General features: G+C 38.3%; 1 protein-coding gene across 6 annotated transcripts in view; it reads right to left on the reverse strand.

Moving 5' to 3' along the window:
* GRXCR1 (glutaredoxin and cysteine rich domain containing 1) overlaps positions 1-23,490 on the reverse strand; it is a 305,190-nt gene that overhangs the window by 254,283 nt on the left and 27,417 nt on the right. The gene's annotated exons all lie outside the window — the stretch shown is intronic.

Consider the following 23,490-nt stretch of genomic DNA (forward strand, 5'->3'; position numbering starts at 1 on the left):
ATAATACGCATTCTTTAAGTTCCAACCCATGCCCCTTCTCCTGTGACAAGGTCAGCTATTGTTCTGAACCTTACATAGAAAGAGAGGGTAAAGCCTAGGGAGGGTTGGTTCCCGGAAGAGTGAAATGCTTCTTGAGAAGAGCTTTCACTTCATGAACAGCAGAGGTCTGGGCCCTCTTCCCATGTCTCACCAGTGTCCCAGGTTATGGCAGGGCCTCTCAGAGGTGGGTGTGCATAGGTACCTCGAATACTGAGCAAAAGGCCCGATGGAACAGAGCAAGAAAAGACTTCGGGACTGTGGGTAATGGATCCCCTGACCTTCAAGGGGCCACAGAGCAGGTCAGCGATGACCATGAAAAACTAAGACCAGAAGTAGTCTTCAGAGTTCCTGCGCTTCTTCAAATAGGGAGGGTTCCTTAAAATGATTGAAGATGGTTTTCCCCACAAATTCTGTTGGGTGGGGGCTAAACCTATTAAAGCTGATTTTAAAAAATTAAGAAATACGAGATTTGTCACACCTGAGGGCAACGAAGCACATTCATAACTTTGTTCTATTTGGTTTCTCTTATTCTTTTAAAGTAGATTCCTCTCTTCATCTTGAATACAAAATGTTTCCCATTTCTATGGTACAGTCTGTGATATGTAAATCGCCACATAGCCAAATTAGATAGCAAGGCAAAGGTTACTGGGTGTGTCATTATGCTGAAGATGCTATTACTCAAAGATAAATGAAAAGCACTGGTAGGCTCAGTAGAAGGAAAGTGGCAGGAATGAAATTGGTATGAATCTCTCAGTTTCCTCCTCTGATGTCATCCTGTACATCTTTATGGTTCGTCAGTCCCCTGTCTGACTGTCCTCAGTCAATTCTGCTGTACAGCAATGGCCAAGTTCTTTAGTATATATCAGAAGGTTTTGATAGTAAGTGGCAGGTGGGAGATACCTTAATTACTACAACTTAATTATAAAGTGCCATGTGACTATGAAAACAAGACTTAACCCAACTCTCTTGAATGTTTAAACAGTTAGTTAGCAAACACCAAAACACTTTTTGTATTTCCAAGGAGAGTGCCACTCTCTGCCCCCAGCCACACTGACTCACACTTTGCATGAAAACTTCAGTGTACCCCACACACATTCTGAAAGCAGAACTGATCAGCCTTGAAGTTAGGTGGACATACTCCTCCAGGAACGAGCGATGCAGAGTGGGTGAGGGGCCGGAATCTAGCCTCCGGTACTGAAGGTGTTGTATCAGACGGCTGAGTCAGTGCAAGAGTAACGGGGCCTATGCAAACTTGTATCCAGCCATGTATGCTGAATGCCGCTCATCTATCAAGGGAAAATTATTTCAACCATCCTTATGCCATTGACAAACTCTCTGCTATAAATATTTTCCCAGATTTATTGAGGAATAACTGACAAATAAAATTGTATATATTAAAAGTATACAACATGGTGATTTGATATACTTTGTGAAATGATTATCACAATCAAGTTATTTAATATATCCATCACGTCACATGGTTAACTCGTGTGTGTGTGTATGTGTGTGATGGAAATGCTTAGGATCTAATCTCAGCAAATTTCAAGTATATACTAGTCACCATGCTGTACATCAGCTCCTCAGAACTTATAACTGAAAGTTTGCACCCTTTGACCTATATTGCCTCATTTCTCCTCATTTCTCCTACCCCCTAGACCCTGGCAATCACCATTCTACTCTCTGTTTCTGTGAGATTGATGCTTTTTTCTTTTCTTTTTTTAATTCCACATATACATGATACCATACAGTATTTGTCTTTCTCTAACTGGCTCATTTCCCTTAGCATAATGACCTCCAGGTTCATCTATGTTGTCACAAATGTCAGTATTTCCTTCTTTTTGGGGGCTTCATAATATTCCATTTTGTGTGTGTGTGTATATACATATATATACACACACACTAGATTTTCTTTATCCATTCATCTGTCAAAAGACATAGGTTGTTTCCATATCTTGGCTATTGTGAATAATGCTGCCATGAACATGGAAATGAAGACATCCTGTTTTCATTTCTTTTGGATATATACCCAGAAATGGGATTGCTGGATCATATGGTAGTTTTATTTTTAATTTTTTGAGGAACCACTACACTGTTTTCCATAATGACTATATCATTCTGAGATTTTGAGAATGATATTTAAGCTAAGTGCTATAGACTAAATGATTGTGTGTCCCTCCCACCCCAAATTATGTGTGGAAGCCTTAATCCCCAATGTGATGGTATTTGGAGGTGGGGGCCTTTGGGAGATAATTCGGTTTAGATGAGGTTATAGACTCTCCACGATGGGATTAATGCCCTTATAAAAAGGGGAAGAGACCAGAGCCCTCCTTCCCTTTGCTAGGTGAGGACACATCAAGAAAGCAAGCCTCTGCAAACAAGGGCTCTCACCAGACAGCAAAGCCGCTGGCACCTTGATCTTCAACTTTACAGCCTCCAGAGCTCTGAGAAATAAATGTTTGTTGTTTAATCCACCCAGGCTATGCATTTTACTATAACAGCCCAAGCTGAATAAGATACTAGGTAACTCCCTCTGGATGGCTGTTGGTTCTTCCTAGGGTCTTTCAGATGCCATCCCTAAGGTACAGAGGTTACTTATACATGCACTCAGATAACACTGTTTATACTGAAATAATTTTAAATTACAGACTATAAAATATTAGGGTGTTGTTTTCTGTGTATTCTTTGCCAATAATTGTTAATATATACAAAACTGGTAAGTTATAACTAGGATAAATATCTATTTTAAAGATGAGAAAACTGAAGCACGGAAATCTATTTACCAATTTTGTGACCATTCTAAGCCTTAGATTTTTCATTTGTATCATATGGTCATTGTGATAAATACAAATGATAAGAGATGCAAACTTCTTTTCTCAGTGCCAGGCATTCAGGAAGCATTCAATGAATTACAATTTCAACATTCTAAATGAAATACAAATGAATTTTTTGAGCCCTCACTTTAATATCTGAGAGTATTGCCTCTAGGCAATAATAGAATTTTACTCTTATACAAAAGTTTAGAAATCATTTAAGACCAATTCCTCCAAGAAAGAAGCTTAAAGAAGTTTTTTACTTTCCTGAGATAGCACAGAAAATCTTACTATAGCTAAAGCCTGACAAGGGTCTAATATTGGCTGATAAAACAGGACTAGCACATTTATGAATTATATCCTCTTTATGTTTTATCTAGCATAACTATACTCAATGTACGACATCCCAAGAATGTTCTATCCCCCATACCTGTGTTTCTTAGAAGCCATCCAAAGCATCTTACTATAGCAGCTTGTTCATTTCTCTCTGGCTATTTTCATTATCCTCCTTTTGGTGTTATGTCAGGAGATACATGACATCATTCTAGAGGGTTGTCTTGTGGCTCTATCTCTGGCTTTAGTCCACCACTTTCAGTCCTGGCCCAATGCTAGGTTACTTCTATACTGATGCACCAGCTGGCAGGAAACCAAAGTGTTTCTAGCCCTGGGGACTACAAGAGGCAAAATGAAATGGGGATGGCAGTATAGAAACCCAAAGTCAAAGGCTCCCTTCCAACTCTTAGCCCAAGATTCAATTTAGAAGGAATATGTGCAATCATGCCAGTAGACACTGGGAATTTTACAGAGTATGCTGAGTAATTTCTGGCCTTTCCATAATTTCTGGCATGAACAATGCATTAAAAGAATACTAAATCGGGCTTCCCTGGTGGCGCAGTGGTTGAGAGTCCGCCTGCCGATGCAGGGGACACGGGTTCGTGTCCCGCTCCGGGAAGATCCCACATGCCGCGGAGCGGCTGGGCCCGTGAGCCATGGCCGCTGAGCCTGCGCGTCCGGAGCCTGTGCTCCGCAACGGGAGAGGCCACAACAGTGAGAGGCCCGCACACCGCAAAAAAAAAAAAAAGAATACTAAATCATCAATGATTATTTTCCCATTTCTAAAACTCTAAAATCCAAACTATTTTTCCTTAAAGTCTTAGATTTGAAATGGATATTAGAGGTTTTAATACAGTCTCCCAAACAACATCAACCTTTTATAACACTCCCCTCAGGTGGCAGCCAGCTACATTGTTTGACAGATCCAGTTATTAGAAAGTCCTTACTTTGATTCAATAAAATCTGCCTTTCTATTACTTTCAGGTGCTGGTCAGAAAACCAATCCTAAGACCACAGCATTTCAAAGTCGGCAAGCGGGAATTCCCTGGCAGTCCAATGGTTAGCGCTCAGCGCTTTCACTGCCATGGGCCCAGTTTCAATACCTGGTCAGGGAACTAAGATTCTGCAAGCTGCGCAGTGAGGCCAAAAAAAAAAAAAAAAAGGAAAAAAAGGAAAAAAAAAACACGTTGGCAAGAATCTCAAGGCTGTTCTGCTCTCTAGAATGTCCACAATCAAATTAAATCTCCTTATCACATTACAACCCATATTAGTTAGCTTTTTCTGGATAACCAATCATCTCCAACATCCTGAACAACAAATAGTTATTATCTCTCATCTGAGCAATTCTTCCACTGGCTGGCTCAGATGTGGCCGGATGGTCTAGAGTGGCCTGATTCACAGGTCTGGCAGTTGTCAGGCTCTTGGTTCTAGAGGTGACCTCAGCTGGGCCAGTTTGTCTTTGCTCCACATGGTATTTCATCCTTTAGTAGCCACTCTGGGCTTCTTCACATCATTATCTCAGGGTTCCAAAGAGCAATACTTTTTCAGCCTCTGATGCACGATGTTTGCTAATATCCTTCTGGCCAAAGCAAATCACATGAGTGTACTGGGCTAGAGAGCTAAGTTCATGTCCTTCCCTGAACCTCATAACGTGAACTTATTCGGAAACAGGATTACTGCGGTTGTAATTAAGTTAAAGTGAGGTCACACTGGAATAGGGTGGGGCTCTGACCAACAGGACTTGTATCTTCATAAGAAGAAAAGAAGAAACATAGAAACACACAGGGAGAATGCTGTGTGATGACCGAAGGGGACCAAGGATTACCATCAACATCAGAAGCTAAGAGAAAGGCATGGACCAGATTCTGCCCTGGAGCCTTCAGAGAGAGCATGGCCCTGCCAACACCTTGATTTCAGACTTCTAGCCTCCAAAACCATGAGAGAAAAAGTTTCTGTTATTTTAAGCCACCCAGTTTGTGGTAGTTTGTTATGGCAGCCCTAGGAAACGAATACACATGGCCAAGCGGAGATTCAAGGAACAGAGAAAAAAACATCACCACTACTTCTACTAAAAAGAAGAAGAAAAACGCCACTTTGCAAGGTGACACGCACAGGGATGGGAAGAATCTGCAGCCACATCTTCAATTTACCAGAAAGCCCTTCAAGCACACGACACTTATATCCCCTTCTTTGACATCCTTTCCAGGATAATTCCACCCAGTTCCTACAACAAGGTCTCAAAACCCCTTCCATGTAGGCTGCTTTCCTGTTTTATTACAAATTTGTCCATATCCCTCTTAAAAGGTAGGGCAGTGATTTTACTGTACACTCCGGATGTTTTCTCTTGAGCAGCACTACTGAGTTCCATATTAGTTAGGCTGTGTCTGGCTGCAAGTAATAGAAAAATCTGACTAACAGGGGCTTGAAATATAATACTCCTTATTGTTTGGCTTAACAAGAAGTCTGCAGAGAGCTGGTGCCAAGTTTGGTAAATCCAGAACATCAGGGGTTATGTCAAAATCTCTGAAATTCTCTTAATCTCCCCTGAGTGGCTGCAAGAGGTCTGCCTTAGCTCTGAATATCATATTTCCAGGTGGTCATGTCCCAAGTGGGGCAAAGGAGTGGATGGAGGAATGAGAGAGAAGTTTCCTGACTTGCCTTTGTCATGTCGCCAGGAATGAAATATTTCTCGGAAGTCTCTCAGAAAATTTTCCCAGTCTCTCTGGCTAGAACTGAGCCATATAGCTAGTCCTTGCTCCATAGAGGTTTTGAGAGCAAGTTCCTGCTTTGTCAGCTCTACTGGGGGCACCAGTAAGGGAGAAAGCCATTGGGAATGGCTGTTGGGTATAGTTCTTGGGCAGCCAACCAAGAGTGTCCGACACACCTCCTCAGAAACACATGACATTTTGAAGCAGGCATATGAATGTGGTCACTCTTATGGAAGGGATTTTTAGAGATCACAAAAATTTTCACCAACTCTTTAAATTAGCAAGTAATGTACTCATCATATAGGATAGGGAATAGAGAATAGGAATTAAGCATGAGGGCTCTAAAGTCAGACTATCTGGGCTCAAACCCCAGCTTTTAATTTACCAGGTAAGTGACCATGGGTAAATGACTTAACTTCTCTGTCTTAGGCTCTGCATCTTAAAAATAAAAATAATAGTAGAACCTACACTTAGGGTTGCAAAGATTAAATGTATTACACTTGTTACAATGTCTGGCACATAGTAAATATTCAACAAATATTAGTCATTACTATTATCCCTATGTCCACTCCAACTCTAGGATAAGGTAAGGACCAGATATGAAACAAGGAACAATGATGTTAGTGTACATATATTTACATTAAAAACCTACAAGAACACACAGGAAACTACTAAAAGTCATTACCTTTGGTAGGGAGACAGAGACTTTTTAGTGAATACTTTTATATATTCCAATTATGAGAATATATATCTACTCAAAAAATGATTTCAAGTCCCCATTATGTATTTAAATCAATTAGGTCATGATTTCACGAAATCATAAGACGAAACATTTTCCCAGATGTTAACAGTAGTTACCTTTGGTGACGTGAGTTAAGGATTTTATTTACATATCTTTACATTTCTGGAACTCTTCTGTGGAAGGCAGCATAATGCCCCCTGCCCCCCAACTGAAAGATGTCTGTGTCTGAAATGCTGGAATCCATGAATATGTTAGGTTACATGACAAAAAAAGAATTAAGGTTGCAGATAGAATTAAGGTGGCTTGTATTTGATATTAAGTAAGGAGATTCTCCTGAATTATCAGTGGACTCAATAACACAAGACTCCTTAAATGTGGAAGGGGGAAGCTGAAAACTCAGAGCCAGTGTGATGCTGATAGGGACAGAGTAAAGGGACCAAGTAAGTGATTAAATAGTTAATCCCACTAAGGGATCATAAGTAAAGAAAAAAGTATGGGAGACCCCTGTAAGTTAATGATCACTCAAGAAAGCAGGCCTGCCTACCAACAAAACCATGCAACAGAAGCATGAAACATGCCCCAAAATAATAAAACAGTGGTGAAATGGGATCCGCATCCTGCCCAGTGAGGTCAGTAAGTTAATGATCCCTAGGACATGCTCTTCTGTGCACACTAAAAATAAAAATATAAGGAAAAGGTGACATTACACTGAAACCTGAGATGATTTACCATTTTTAGCATATGTTACTGCCTTTTTGCTCATTTCCATTGCACTATGACCGTCCCAGTTTGACCATGTAGGGACAAGAAAACTCCCCTACCCAACAAGGAGGAGGAACTGATGATGGAAGCTTGACATCTGCTCAAGAATAAGGAAGAAGGTGATCTTCTCCCCCCTCCCCACTTTGCCTTTGATTATAAAACTGTAGCTCACCAAGTTCACAGGGCGGCACCCTCTTGCCCACCCGCTTGTAAACCTCACAAGCATCCTATTCTAGTAAATCACTTCTTTTCTATCACTTTGCCTCTCACCGAATTCTTTCTGCACTTAGACATAAAGAACCAGGGCTCCTTGGAGCCCCCTGAGACACATTTCTGTGGTTTCGATGCCATTTGAGAAAGACTCAACTGGCCATTGCTGGTGGGGAAAGTGGCAGGGGACAATGAACAAAGGAGTCCAGGCAGCCTACAGAAACCAGGAAAGGCAAGAAAATGGATTCTGCCCAAGAACCTCCAGAAAGGAACGCAGCCCTTCCATTTCCTGGATTTTAGCCCGGTGAGGCTCATTTTGGATCTCATATCTCCAGAATTTAAGGTAGTAAGTTTGTACTAAGCCACTAAGTTTACGGTCATTTGTTACAGCAGCAATAGGAATCTAGTATATATGTCCCCAGTGTTTAAATGAGAATGTATCATTTTAAAAATCAGAAATAAATAAAATTTAAAGATTTTACATACACATACAAACTGGAAAGGGGACCAGAGGACTAAATAACATTTCCTTAATGTATACATGGGATGACACACACCATTAGCTTGTAATTGCTCAGAGACATGGCCCTAAGGCACCCACGCAATCCTCAAAAGGCACAAAGAGGCCAAGAATGTGCTCTCACATGCCCGCTATTGATAGCTTTCATTCTACCCATTCCCTACTCCTTCATCGACTGCTCCACAGCCAGCAGACGTGCTGTATCTACCTAGTCTTCAACAGAAGTGCAGATTTTACAAAAAACAGGAAAATCAAACTGTAAAAAGGAAAGACATATTGAAAAGACTGCCGACACAACATCATTGTTTGAACAATAGGAAATGTTCTAAGACACCAGATACAAATCTGTTTTTAATGTGATATACTTAGTTTTCCAGAGAATAGAAAATTGCCCGTTATAAATGCATTGTCATGACAATTGGAAAAAGAACAAAATTGCAGCAAATTCCTTTGTTTTTCATTGTACCTTTCAAACCTAGAGACCTAAAAAAGCTTTACACTGTAGTAGCTTGATGTTTTTTTTTTAATTTATTTTATTGAAGCATAGTTAATTTATAATGTTATGTTAATTTCTGCTGAACAGCAAAGTGATTCAGTTATACATATCATACATTCTTCTTCATATTCTTTTCTATTAGGTTTATCACAGGATATTGAATGTAGTTCCCTGTGCTATACAGTATGATTTTTTTAAAGGTTAAAAGTAAAAGCAGTTGGAAAATCTTCTTTAGAGAACAGAGGGAAGCAGTTCTTATAAGAGAAGTGTTAAACTTTTTCTTAAACTGTTTATTTCCTTCCTGATTATGAAAGTAATATATACTTATGGTAGAAAATTTATAGAATATAGAAAAATACATAGGAAAAAATACTAATCATTCATATTCAAAGGAAATCATTGCTAAAATCTTTGTCATATTTTCTCCAATTTTATAGGATTTTTCATAGTAAAGCTATAATATAAAGTATACACAATTTTGATTTTGATTTTTTGTTAACATTATAACAATAGCCTTTAATACTGAATACAAAATTGTAGTATCACCATGATTTTTATATTGCATAATTTTCATATTTGCAGATGTACCAAAATATATTTACACCTCCCCTAAAGTTGAATAATTAGGTTGATTATAACTGTACATCTTGACAAATAATGCTGTAATCAACAGCTTTACATGTAGATTTTTCTACATTAAAAATTGTTTCTTTAGGATCAACAGAAATGGAATAAAATAGCTTAGGATTGGAACAGCTAATTTGAAATGTAAGAATATTTTTGAAAATTTAATATGCATTGCTAAAATTCTTCCTAAAGATGTATATGTTGATCTTCAAGCAGTACTTGAGACTGTATCACCAACTCCCACCAGCTGAGTATTATTACTTTTAAATCTTTGTAACTTTGATAAACAGAAAATAATATTTCCCTATATTTATTTTAATTTATTTTTTAGTTAGGTTAAACACTTTCCTCACTTTTTATTTGTATGTCTTCTTTTGTAAATTTTCTAGTCACATCATTCGTCAATTTGTTTTTTAGGGTTAATTTATTTAGAAGAGTTTACAGCAGTGGGCCAGAGATACTGAGCAAATGACAAAATCAAATAGTTTATTGTGGGGTTAGTTTCAGATCAGATACACCCAGGGAGCATCCTCTCTGACAGCAAGAAACGGTAACCACATAAATGCTGTCACAACCCTGCTCTCTGCCTCCAGGGATGCCCTTCCAAACACCACCCCAACACTGGATGTCTGTACTCATAAAAAATGCCTACTGAATGGCAAGCCATAAATTACCTGTCTGAACTTTCCTAAAAATTCTTACTTTCAGGAGCAAGTTGGTGGTTCCAAGGAAGTCCAGACATACCTTATCTAAGAGATCTCTAATAGAAGGAAAAGGAGGTAGGCAGAGCAGGGCCAAGAACACCCTATAGGAACGAGAAGGCTCCCCAGTCTATTGCATGGCCATGGGGAGGACTCCCTTTAAAAAAGACGGGGGGGGGGGGGGGGGCGGTCCCTAAGAGCTACCGCCATAGAATGAAGAGTCAATCAATGAGTTTCATCAGTTATTTGTTGTCAAGAATATGAATTACAAATGGATTTGCCCTAATGATATTTTTAGAGTGGCTTCATATAATTTTCATGAATACTTTGTATATTGACTCTTCACCCTGTTAACAGCTTTGTTTGGTTTAAGAACAATGTAACAAGCACCTGGGTTTGAGGGAGTTTTGGTTTGTTTATTTTGGGGTTTTTTTTGTTTGGTTGTTGTGGTTTTGGTTTTGGTGGGTTTTTTGCTTGGGAATAGCTAAATAAATAAAATAAAATAGATGGCTTCATAAAAATAAAACTCAACATGGAATTATAGCTTCAGGAAGGCAGGGATGGGGGAGGGGTGTGGAGAGTTCTGGGTGGATTTTCAGGTCAAAATCTCATCCACTTGAGAATTAAAAGAAAAAAAAATGTATATCACGAAAAAGGAGAGAGGGTCCCTTATTGAGCAAGATACCCTATTGGTAGTTTTACATGGTATCTACTCCCTGAGACCTCCACTTGGCAACTTAGAATGATATATGTGCAGCGAAACACTGCTTTTTTTAGAACCCTTTAAAAATGTAAAAATTTGTGTCAGATAGAGACCATGTATATTATTTTAGGTTACTTTGGTTTCATCTAAAACAGAACCCCACTAAAAATGGCTTAAACAATAAGGGTATTCTTATCTCAAATAAAGATAAGTAGAAAATTAGGTTGGTCCAGGGTGATTAATTCAGTGGGTCAACAATGACTGGACTCCAGTTGGAATTTCTGTGATTTTTGGAGCTGTTTTCTTAGGGTTTTCAGATAACTGCCATGACCCCAAATATCATGTCTTCAAACAAAAATGTCCAATAAGACATTTGACCAGGGAAGGAAATATTTCCCAGAAACCCGCAGCGGAATTTACCTTAAAATGGATTGGTCAGAATTGGTCACAAACCCCAACCTCAACCATTAGCAAAGGGGAACAGGATTAGTAAAATTGTCTTAAACCAACCATGATTTGCCCCGGACTGGATTTATAATCCCCAACACCTAGACAAAATCTGGGCTCTGTAGGGAAGGAAGTGGTGGCAGAATGGTTCACGTGTTAGCAACCAAGAATCTGCCACAGCCCATCTTATTCAATCTATGTTTCCCCAGAATCTAGTGAAATACAAAGCAAATATTTGTAGCTAAGTTAATAAACGCAAGTAAATTGGAATACCTTTATAAAATATCACAAGAACATTACCTGTACCAAGATGACTCAAGAATTATGAAATATCCTGTTTTAGTAGAATAGTAAAAGAATACTCAACAAAATTAATGTATAGTTATTTCCTTGAATGAAGAAATACCTTAAATTTGACAACATCAGAATACTTTGAAATTAAAATGAATAAATAAATACTAGTAAATTGTACTGGTTTGACAAATTGGAGGAGATTAAGTTGGAGGAAACGTTTATAAGGAAACACTCAAAATTGTGCCACATGATCTTTACCGATTACCTTTAAAATGGCACCAGTAATGGATGCTGCTTTTCTATTTTCATATAATTAAGTTACCTAAATAGCATCTAGTTAACGAAGAAAAGATGACCAGGTTCACTACCTATTCAGTTGACTCCCATCTCTATGCTCCCATGATCATAACTGTTTCACATTACACCATCATTTATCCTATAAATCAGCCTCCTTCCCTCCTTTCTTAGGGCAGAGACAGGTCCTATTCAGTTCTGTACTCCCAGGAGCATGGAGTAGATACCCTGTAAAGTATTTGCCCAACACCCAGTCACCAATATCTACTAAGTGGCTTGTTCTGTGTTTAACAATATTTCTGTCCCAGTTATGAAGTAACTCTCTCTGGGCTCCAAACCTTCCCTTCCTTATACCTTGCTCTGCCACCTGGACTGGGCCCCGCCAAGAGGAAAACCAGAGGGAGGCAGCAAGGCTGGAGGAGGAAGAAGAGGCTCGCTCTTTCCTACCTGCTTCCTATTCCTATGAGCATCACCCCAGTGTTTCTTCACCCTGAGGGCAGTTCTTTCTTGAAGTAGCAGCTGAGCCCAGTTGGCATTTTTTTCCAACACTTGAAGGGCCAGCTTGATCAAATCCCACCCCGTCCCGAGACTCTCACCCCATCCCTGAGACTCTTCAGCCAGGCAGCACCGCTTCCTCAGGCCCCTCTCCAAGCTCAGAAATATCAGAACCAGCTTAGCAGCAACGCTTCCTCAGAGGTCTGAGTTTCAGCTCTCCAGGTTGTGTCTTCAAACACTCTGAATTTTAGTAACTCCAGCCTCTGTCCTTTGTCCCCTCAGCCTTAGCTGCTTCCTGCAATTGCTACCTCCCGAACACCTCAGAATTCTCTTGTGGCCCTTTCTGTTACCTAGTTAACAACTTTTATATCTTGTTAGCAATTCTTTATATGGACCCCGTTCAAAGCCCTTGGTCCTTGACTGATTTACACATTCCCCCACTGAAATAATCCATGGCGTTACACACATACACCAAATGAGCTAATATATCGGTGCCCCATTCTGGGAAACTATTGCTTGATACCATTTTTTGAGGAATTCTGGAGCTTAGTGGCACTGGGGGGAAGAGAGGAGAAAGACCATCTAGGGGCGCTCTCAGTCTTTTCACTGCTGCTCTGAACTGGCCCGAAGTTGCGTCAGCAAAGTGAAATCCCTGCAGTTAACCTGGGCCTCTTCCTGAGAAGGTGACGGAGGAGCTACCTATCAGCATGTAAACATAGACCTTGGGGTTTTCCCACTCTTCTAACTCAAGGGCCTTATTCAGGCACCCCTTCCATTAAAATGCCATAGCCCCACTAAAGGAGCTCCAGTCTTCACACTTCTCTCTCTCTCCCTCTTGCCACAATTACAGTGATGTTTTACCATCCCTTAGGGTTTGATGCCCTAGGCAGCTGCTCAGTTTCTCTGCTCCCTGACGCAGTTCTGCAGTTAAGCATATGAGCTATATTGTTCTCCAGAAAGTAGGACCTCAACCTTTTATATTTCTGAGAATTTTACCTAAAAACGAACTTCAAAAAACAACAGGCATACTGAATTATAATAACTAACACTGAGCCCTAGGCAGTGAGGCAAGTAATAAGCATGGGTAATCTCATAGAATACAATAATGAGGAAGGTACTGTTTTTAGCCCCACTTTCCACATAAGAAATCAAGGCATATAGTGGTCCTGTCATTTGCTCATCTTTTTTACATCAGGATCTAATCCCGGGCCTTCTGGCTCTTAACCTCTCTACTATAGACTGATTCTCATACCCAACCTTGACAGTGGACAGCTCTGTTCCAGAGTCCTCACAATTCTCTGGAGAGTAAATGCAATCCAAGGCTTCCATTTCTTTCATTGTTTTGGTTCAAAATCTTCAGAAATGGCCTATGAGTACTAAATAGTCTGAAAATGAACTGCTTTCAAGAAAACTTTGTTCAGCAACAGCATAATGATGGACTTTTAAACTAGATGCACACAATTTGGCTTTAAGCAGCTAGCTCCATGGGGAGTCCATGACAGGCTTTTATGACAAGCCAATTCTTAAGGAGAATGATACAGAGGTTACGACAAATAAACACATAATTGCACAAGGCAAATACCGAAAAAAAGTGTAATAGGTTCAGCAATGCCTCTCCATGAGGGCCACAGTGCATGAAGACTTCATGGAGGCAGCAAGGCTGGACGGTGCCCATTAGCTGATGCAGAGGAGGTGAAGAGGTGGAGCGCTGGCGTTGTTCCACTTGTATCAAGTCGGACTCCGAGTACAGTATAGAATATTATCTGAGCCTATCTTTAAAAGGACCACAAACAATAAAGAATTTAGGCAATAATCTGACATTATCAGGGAGTAGTCGGGAAGTGCATCACCTACGAATATTGCAGAGGAGGTTCACCAGAATTTTGAGAATTTAGGGCCAAATTGCATATTGATTTTCAGCTTTCTTCAATTGACTTCCATAGACAGTGTTTTTAAGTAATGTCAAAAAAATCATACCTTCTGAATGAGTATTTTGATCTACACAGTCCAAAGAGTCCAAAAGCAAAGTAGCACGAAATAGAAGGGGTGTGCGTGTGTGTGTGCATGCGCACATGCCAGTCCCCGTTTGTCCCCGGATCTATTCCGTCCCTTCCCCTCTCTGCTCTATATAGCAGTGGGGCTCACCGCTGCAGGCTGTGTTTCCCAGGTGCTGGAGACGGATGGGAGGCTGGGAAAGGAGAGACCAGGGTATTTCTCCCACTGTCTCTCCACCTCAGGCAGTACCTCTGTGGTTCCAGCTCCTCCTGGACAGACCCACCAGGGTTCCAGCTTCTTTGGGGGTAACTCCAGCCCCTGGTCTCTGCCAAACAGCACCTCCTCCCTTTGGTGAAGGGAGGCAATGTCTTCCTGCTGCTATAAATTCCTGAGTTATCTCACCATCCCCAGCTGAGTCTCTCAACCCCTTTGTGGCCTGAATAACCAAATTAAATGTGCTCTATTAAGTAAAAATACTTAATATTTTTATAAAATATAAAAATATATATATAAAATATATATTTTATATAATATATATAATTTATATATAAATATAAAAAAAAACCACCAGAAGTAGTTTCTGTGTTGCTGGTTGAACATTGATATAGAGGGGAAGGAGCTCCAGTTATGGAATAATCCTGGCTTCCCTCTGCCATGTGACCATGGAGCCACTGACAAAAGAGTAAAATCATTTGACTGATGAGTGTGGAAGTAGAAGTCAGGCACGCAGAGCCCAGTCTCTTCCCTTCCCCTTTCCTCTGGAAGTCAGCATACCCCCAGGCAGTGTGTGCTCTGCTCTGCCCTCAGCCACATGGTGAAAGGGTCTGGCCCCAAAGAGGATGCTTGCAGAGTTCTAGGGCTGCCAATGGCTGGGCAAGTCTGCCTAATTTTAAGTTTCTGGATTAGGAAGCCCACTCTTCTACAGATGCAAGTACAGTGTGCTTTATCACCGTTATCAGTAATAAGGGTAATTCCGTGGATTCCTCCATGGTTATCACTTTTGTTTCCTATACCTCAATTAGTTCAGAACTCAAACAGGGAAGAGGGTCCTTACTGGGACCCCTCAGAAACCCAGCATACATAATATTCATATATATTATATTCTAATTAATCATATTCCTAAGTCCCTAGACCAATTATAAATAATAGCTAATCCTATAATTTACAGTGTGCCAGGAACTATTCTAAGTGCTTTACGTATAACTCATTTAATCCTCAAACCAATACAACGTCTATTATTAAAATTCCTGTTTTAGAGCCAAGAGAACCAAAACACAGAGGTATTATATAACTTGCCCAAAGTCACACAGATAATAAGTGGTAGAATCTATAATCAAACTCCAAAAGTAGGCTATAAAATCTGGACTCTGAAGCACCATGCTATGCTGCTTATATTTTAGATTTTAACAAATGATTCTGTACTTCAGCTAATGTGATTTAATTTTCAGTCTTAGATACACCATTTTCAAATATCTCTTGTAACCCAGAAAGCAGTCTCAGCTTTTGCCCCACTTCAACTTTGATATAGAACTCTATATTACTTCCCTCTCCAAGAAGAATCCATTCCCAAGAAAGACATTACTAAGCAATGTAGATTTTACTAAGTATTTCATATAAGAAATGGAAAAAGGGACTTGCATCAAATACCCCATGGCAAACTACAGTGTGTTATGCTGTATAACGGACACATTCCTGAAGACTTCAATCATTCTACTCTGACAACTTGAAAGATAATCATCACAGAAATAAATGTAAACCTTTCCTCTGATCCCCCATAATTCTAGCACCTACCCACGCCATACACAAAAGCTTCCATCCTTTATTACACTCTGCAATTTACTTCTGCTTCTTCCTCCAGACCTGTTTACCTAACCCCCCACCACGAAGTTCAACAAAGATCTCCCAGCCACAGGGGTTTACCCTTCTTAGAAAAAGGAAGAAGTGGATAGAAATAGATTAATACAGTATTATGTTGGAACCACTTTATACCAGCTTGCAAGAGCCAGTTGCTATATTTTCAGGAATTCTGCAAGCAGTTCTTAAAGAGAGCCTTGTGAAAAAACTAAATTACATGAACTTACAGTAAACAAATGGCATTTAAAATGAAGATAATCTAACACAACACTGTAAATCAACTATACTCCAATAAAAATTTTAAAAAATAAAACAAAAAATAAATAAAATATATTATCAAAATTTGTAAATCTGAAAAAAACCAAATATAATAAATACTCAGAACTGACTACTTCCTACTTCTTTTACTATATTTTGCATTTATCTATGCTTTTAAAGTTATTTACATTTGTTGTAACTGTATGGTAAAAATACTATACAAAGGTTTCTGTGTATCACTTCCCAGCTCTGTATTCAACGATGTCATATTGATAGCTTAAAATGAGCCATGGTGGGAGTATTTATGCCGTGGAAATGTGCAAATGTTACAAACTAGAGCTTTCTTTTTTCCTGGAGAGTCTATTTACCAGCTTATTTACTAACACACCAGTAGATAGTTAACAGATGATTGATAGATAAATAGATAGATGTGAATGTACATACTTACATATATACATAGATAATGTAGATAGATCAACACTACTTTCCTTACAAAATACCTCTGTATTTTCTTTAACAAAACTTCTTGTAAATTTCAGCTACAGGACTACACCCTATGTGTATTTCCCATTAGAATTAGAGCACATGGTTTCATACAGGGCATGAAAATTAAAGCTCAAGCAATTCACTGACCCTCCTTTCACATAAACAGACAACAGTAATAGGGAAAGGGAACTAACAATAGAAACCATGTGGATCTGGTACAAAAGTCTCTTTGAAGAGTTGAGGGGAAAGGCTGAGCCAGCACAAGTCCCTGGGAGCACAGCTACACATTCTAAATTATAGGATGTCAGCATAAACATTCTCCAGTAGTAGGGTGCACTTAGAAACCTCTTCTCTAAACAAGAAAAATGATATTTTAAACTGCAATGGACGGTAACCAATTTCTATATAAGAGAGCAAGGCCAAGCAAATTTGCAAAACTTGGCAACTAGAGAACTGCGAACTGCTTTTGTGGGGCAATCTTCTCCAGTGCCAACCTAAGTAGACAAAATAGTTTTTTTTAATGTAATGATACTCTATCTCTCGGGGTTTTATATTAATGCTAATGGCATTGTGCTGCAGTAGTTAACTGAATTTACTACAGTAGTAACTGCAGCTTGAGATCCCAAAGAGCACAGGCAGCGCTCCCAGGCAGCCCATACCTTCTACAGGAATATTTACAAATGCAAAATATTTTTGACAAAAAACTTTAAAACGTTACTTGTTTTATGACTGTCGTTATAAATATTAAAATAAACATAGGGCAGAAGCAATTCAATTCAAATATTTACAATGTTCAAATCACGGTTCTCATCAGCAGGGAGATATAAAGATTATTCCACAAGGGCCCCACTTTGCAGATATGTACAGGGTGGTCGAGGAGACACAACCAAGTGTAACCTGGATAACCTGCCTAACCAGCTTGCAGTACAAATATGGTCACACTTTTAATAATCCAGTTGCCCCATGCCTGAATTATCTAAGCTCTTTCTCCAGCAGAAATCTGGGGGCAGAGTTGCTTATTCAGTTCAAAGAGGACCATTTGAAATCCACAAGACAAAATTAGAGAGTTTGATCAGGGCACTGTGAGCCTCAGTTTACAATTTTCATCACTTCTGTTGCTACCATCTGGTGTCACTGTTGAATATGGGTCCTTGCCTTTGGCTGCTAAGTCATCCTTGCTGGGTCAGATCTCTGCAGAGGCTGCAGTGATACTTTGTGCTTTGGCTTTCAAAATTTTATCTCCTTTAGTTTGCAGTCACAAGCCCATCACGCCAAACTAAGAAAATCTGCTACATATTCTGTGTCTACAAAGACAGACGGCCACTTTGGTCCCCTTAAAATGTATAGAGTCTCACCAGATATACTGCATCTTAAACAATTTAGAAAATAATCTGGACTATGATAAATGTGTACACAAATTCAATAGGAACACAGAGTACAGGGCAATTAAGTTTGACTGAATATAAAGAGAGCTTTCCAGAGCCAATGATATTTGATCTGAGACTTAAGAGTGTGGATTGTGAAAACAAAGTGAGAAAGGCAGTTATGGGCAAAACAGCCCAAGGGAAAAGAATGCTGAAATATTTGAAAGTAAAAGGTGACAGGAACACAGGGTTCATGGGTGGCCAGGAATGAAGGGAGTTGAAAAAGGAAAGTAAGATGAAGAGCCACCCTTTGTTAGGCTTTGAATATCATGTTAATGAGTTTGAAGTCTATTCTCAAGACAGTGTGAAGCCACTCAAGGATTAAGAGCAGAAGAAGTAATGTGCTTGGATCTGTAATTTAGAGAGATAACTGGTACCTATGCTGAAGGTGGACAGGCTGGAGGCGAGAACCTGAAGCTGTCCAGCAGAGATGGCACGGCCCTGAGAGCAGAGGCAGTGATAACCAAAGGGAAAGAACTGATTCCAGTAGTATTTCAGGATAGAGTTAGAAAATACTAGGGAATAGCTCTATGTAGGGTGAAATGCAGAGGGAAAAGTCAGAAATGATGCTGAGGTTTGTGGCTAGGGAGACTGGATGAAAGCTATGCCATTAGCCGCACTAGGAAACATTAGAAGAGGAGAGTTGTAATGGGGCCACAAATAATGGCATTCTTTTGGACACACTGAGTTTGATGTGCCCACAGGACATTCATGTGGAAAAGCACTTTCTAAATTCACATTATAAAAAAAAAAAAGGAAATGCTTTTATTTGTCTCTAGGCTCAAAATGGTAATAACTGTGCTGTAAGGACATAAAAAACACTCCCTACAACAAAATTTCTCATCACATACCAATATTCTGCTACAAAAACATTTCTGGCACCTATAAGACAGAATAGACAGGTTGAAAATACATATTATTTTTTGTTGGTGTATTTATAGAATGATACACTACAAATTGATGCAAATGAAAAAGATTACCTAATAAATAGCAGGGATTCACAGTTGGCTATTTGGAAAAAATATATGGATTAGAGACTTACCTCATATCATAAACCAAGTTAAATTACAGAAAAATTAAAATAGAAGATAATGAAGGTATATATTTCTGCAATCTCTGGATCTCAGGATGAGAAATATCTTGTATACTTAAAAACAATGGAAAAAGTCACATCATTTATACTTAATAAATTTGACTTTGTGAGCACTTTATATTTCTCTCCTTCAATGAGAAACATTAGCTAAATTAAAAGGACATAATATATGGAAATTTATAAGTAACAAATATAAGAGAAGAAAAATTAGTATTATTTATATATAAATATCTAATAAGATTCCTTAATAAGAAAGGAAGAGAGAAAAAGTTACAGATAGACAATAAATGTTCACCTCACTTAGAATGAAGAAACTTTATATATTTTTAAAAACTGTATGAGAAAACAAAACACTAGTAAGTTTGCAATAAACAGACCCTCTCAAATATAGCCGATGAGAGTGCTGTTTTAATTTTTTAAAAAGAAAACTGACAATATTTATCAAATTTGTGCTTGTCCCAATTCTGATACCATTCAAAATGCAGACAATAATTTATATTGTTAAACATTTAAATGCTTATCTTTAAACACATTTAAAGATTTACATATTTCAAAATGTCTATACTGATGTTTATAATCATGAAAAAATAGCAAATAATGTAAAAGTCTAAGGGACTGATTTAGATATAATCATCTTAGATGTAATCAGTATAAAAGTGTGAGTGTAAGAGATGGTTCAATAAAAAGAAAAAAGATCCACACGCATAATGTGTGCAAATTCTAGACACTGCCCGGAAAGGGAAGGAGTGTGTTCCTCTCTTCCTCTCCTCCCATTCCTGCTTGCTGGAATTTGGGAGTAATGGTGGACGATGGAAGCCCTATGTTGATGATAGCCAATCCACAGATAGAGCCTGGATCCCCAACAAAGACCCCCTCATAATGCCCTTGCCTCATCTAATGCAGGTATACCTGCCATGTACATGCTGTATACATTCAATGTTCTAAGTGGCAACACTGTATAACTATATGCACAATCAGCTACAGAAATTAATGTTTTGCTCATTGATCAAAATTTGGCAACAGATCTGTGGAGGTTTGGGTACATCTGTGTGTCAGAGCAGATGGATGAGAAATAGCACATAGATCCATGTGCCCCCTGCCATTCTCCTTTACCATTTAAGAGAGATCAGAGTCTCCTTTTCTTATGCTTTAAAATAATGTCATTGAACTATTGAAAAATGCATTGAACTATTCCAGAAAACAGATAAAGTTCTCAAGGAGAATTTGTCAACTGTTAAAAAGTGGACAAGTTGATAATTGCCCCTGGAAAATATTGACAAATAAAGCCCAGATTATTACAAGGTTATGACAGAGATTGCTAATTTGCCCCAATATGCATCTTCCCCTACTTCTTTAGTAACATAACCACCCATTTTTAGCTCAGAATAGGGTTGCCCAGAATAAAATTTACATTTCACAGTCTCTCTTATAGCTAGACATGGCCATGTGACTAGATTCTGGCCAATAAGATATAAGCAGAAGAGGAATGTGCGAACTCCAGGAAGCGTTCTTCTTTAAAGGGAGGGGTGCACCCTTCCTCTTTCATGCTGGTTGAGAGCACATATGAGCTTTTTATCTGGAGCAGCCATATTGGACCTTCCATGGGAAGCTATGTGTTAAGATAGCAGAGGGACAACATTTCTAACTATAGGAGAAATGCAAATCAAAAGTACAATGAGGTATCACCTAACACCAGTCAGAATGGTCAAATCAAAAAGTCTACAAATAATAAATGCTGGTGAGGGTATGGAGAAAGAGGATCACTTCTACACTGTTGGTGGAAACTAACGCAACATTGTAAATCAACTATATTTCAATAATTTTTTTTTTTTAAATAGGAATACCCACAAAAAAAAAAAAAAGATAGCAGAGGGACCTGATAGAAGGAGACTGAGTCCCTCACGACTGTGGAGTCTCCTTATTAGTAATAGATTGCCTACTTCTTTTTCCTGTTTATGAGAAAGAGAAATAGATCCCTACCTTCTTTAAGCCACTCTTACTTTGGGCCTCCTGTCAAGCTTAAATGTTACAAACATCAAAACCATAACATTGTTCTATGTTCCCAAAAGTATCAGAAGGGAATGACTATTTTCAATGAATCATCACCATCATTTCTCAGATTCCTCCATAAGTGACATAAAGACAATTAACTTCAGTGCAATATTAAATTGCTAAACATATCAACAATCACTCAAGCAGAACAATAATCGCAATATAAATTTATATTAAAATTGCTTAATTATTAAGACATTAAAGTCTGATAACAAAAGAGACTAGTTTACTGGTGTCTTGCCTTGCTTCCTTCCAAAGGGAACAGTTTTCAAAAACTCTCAGGAAAAAATTATGAAGTAACAGTGAGAATCAGCCACATTAAGAAGAGTTAACAATAGAATGAGAAAAAAATAGCAATTAATGCCTCTTTTAAGGTCTATGAAAGAGAAACAGACTCACAAACATAGAGAACAGACTTGTGGTTGCCAAGGGGGAGGAGGGTGGGGGAGGGATGAAGTGGGAGATTGGGGTTAGCATATGCCAACCATTATATTTAGAATGGATGAAAAACAAGGTCCTACTGTATACCACAGGGAACTATATTCATTTTTATATTCATTTATATACATGTGAATATGTCATATTCACATGCATATAAAATACTTCTAGAAGACTACTGAACTCACAGAGATGTAAAAATCCACCATAGATCAAGTCTACAACCCAAATTCAAAACAGATTTCTCTTAAAAGTAGAGTATAATTACAGGAATTTGAAAAAAAATCAAATCTAAAAGATTCTTTCTGGCCATCCCTCCTCCATTCTGCCCAAAGTACATCGAAGAAGTCCTAATGAGTAATAAAAACTAGAAGAGTAAAGGGCTGAACCCTCCCATTTGATACACAGGTCATCTAATCTTTTTTCTATATTTTCTATCTAGGTATAAGTCCAGTGACCATATAGTTAGCATCATTCATCAAAAATTATGATGTATTTCTCTTCGAAAGATAATAATAGATTTACTAACCTAAAACATGAAATTAAATGACATTCTTAAGAAAATGTAATCAAAGTAAATAGTGATAACACATGCATACATATATACGTAATACCTAGTACATAAAAAAATAAGAGAGGAAAAGGGGAAAATGATGGAGGACGGGGTTCTTCCTTCTAGAAAAATGCCAGAAAATAAATGTAGAAGTAATAGAATTCAAAAAATCACCATTTTGCAACCCTGTGTGATACCTGTGATATTCAGACAAGGATCCAAAGGGATGCTAATACCATTCAGTGAACAGTTGTTAAAAAAGCAGGATAATACATCCTATGATCTCGAAGTATCATCCCACATACCACTTTTTATTTACAAGAGGAAGGGGTACCTTATGTTGCAGAGCTATAGCAGACATCACCTAACTAAATAACCAAGCTGTTCATCAAGAATGGCACAAACAGACATCACGTGCTACCTAATGGGATGCAACAGGAAGTACACAAGTGGGAAGTGGGACGTTTTTCTAAATAACTAACCCACACTCCAGAAATGTCAATGGCATGAAAGCAAACAAAAAGACAGAGGGATGGCGCTAGATAAACAAGATGAAAAAGACATGGGATTGGGATTGACTTATATACACTAATATGTATAAAATGGATAACAAATAAGAACCTGCTGTATAAAAAAATAAAATAAAATTCAAAAAAAAATAAATACTTGAATAAAGATATCTCAGATGTTATGCAAACATCTAGATCAGTAGTTGTAGGAAGCCCTTAATTTTAATGTAAATTCTTTTGCAATAAACTACAATTTATTTTTTCACTTCAGAAAAAAAATAAATTAAATAAAAACAAATAAATAAATAAAAGATGACAGCAAAATGCATTGCATGATTTATGTTGCATTTTGAATTTAAAAAAACATATGCGATATTTCTTTAGTAATTGGAGAAATTTGAATATGGACCAAATATTTGATTATATTACTGAACAAATGTTAAACTTATTTGCTGTCTAGTAGTATTGCAGTTATATAAGAGAAAGTTCCTGTCCTTGGAGATACACGTTAAATTATTTAAAGGTGAACTGTTATAACATCTGCAACTTATTTCTAATAATTCAGGGAAACGTGTGTTTGATACACATGATTATATACACACAGAAAGAGAAAGAGAAAGCATACGTGGCAAGATGTTAACTGGTAA

The sequence above is a fragment of the Delphinus delphis genome, chromosome 5 (genome assembly GCF_949987515.2).
Source record: "Delphinus delphis chromosome 5, mDelDel1.2, whole genome shotgun sequence".
Lineage (NCBI taxonomy): Eukaryota > Metazoa > Chordata > Mammalia > Artiodactyla > Delphinidae > Delphinus > Delphinus delphis.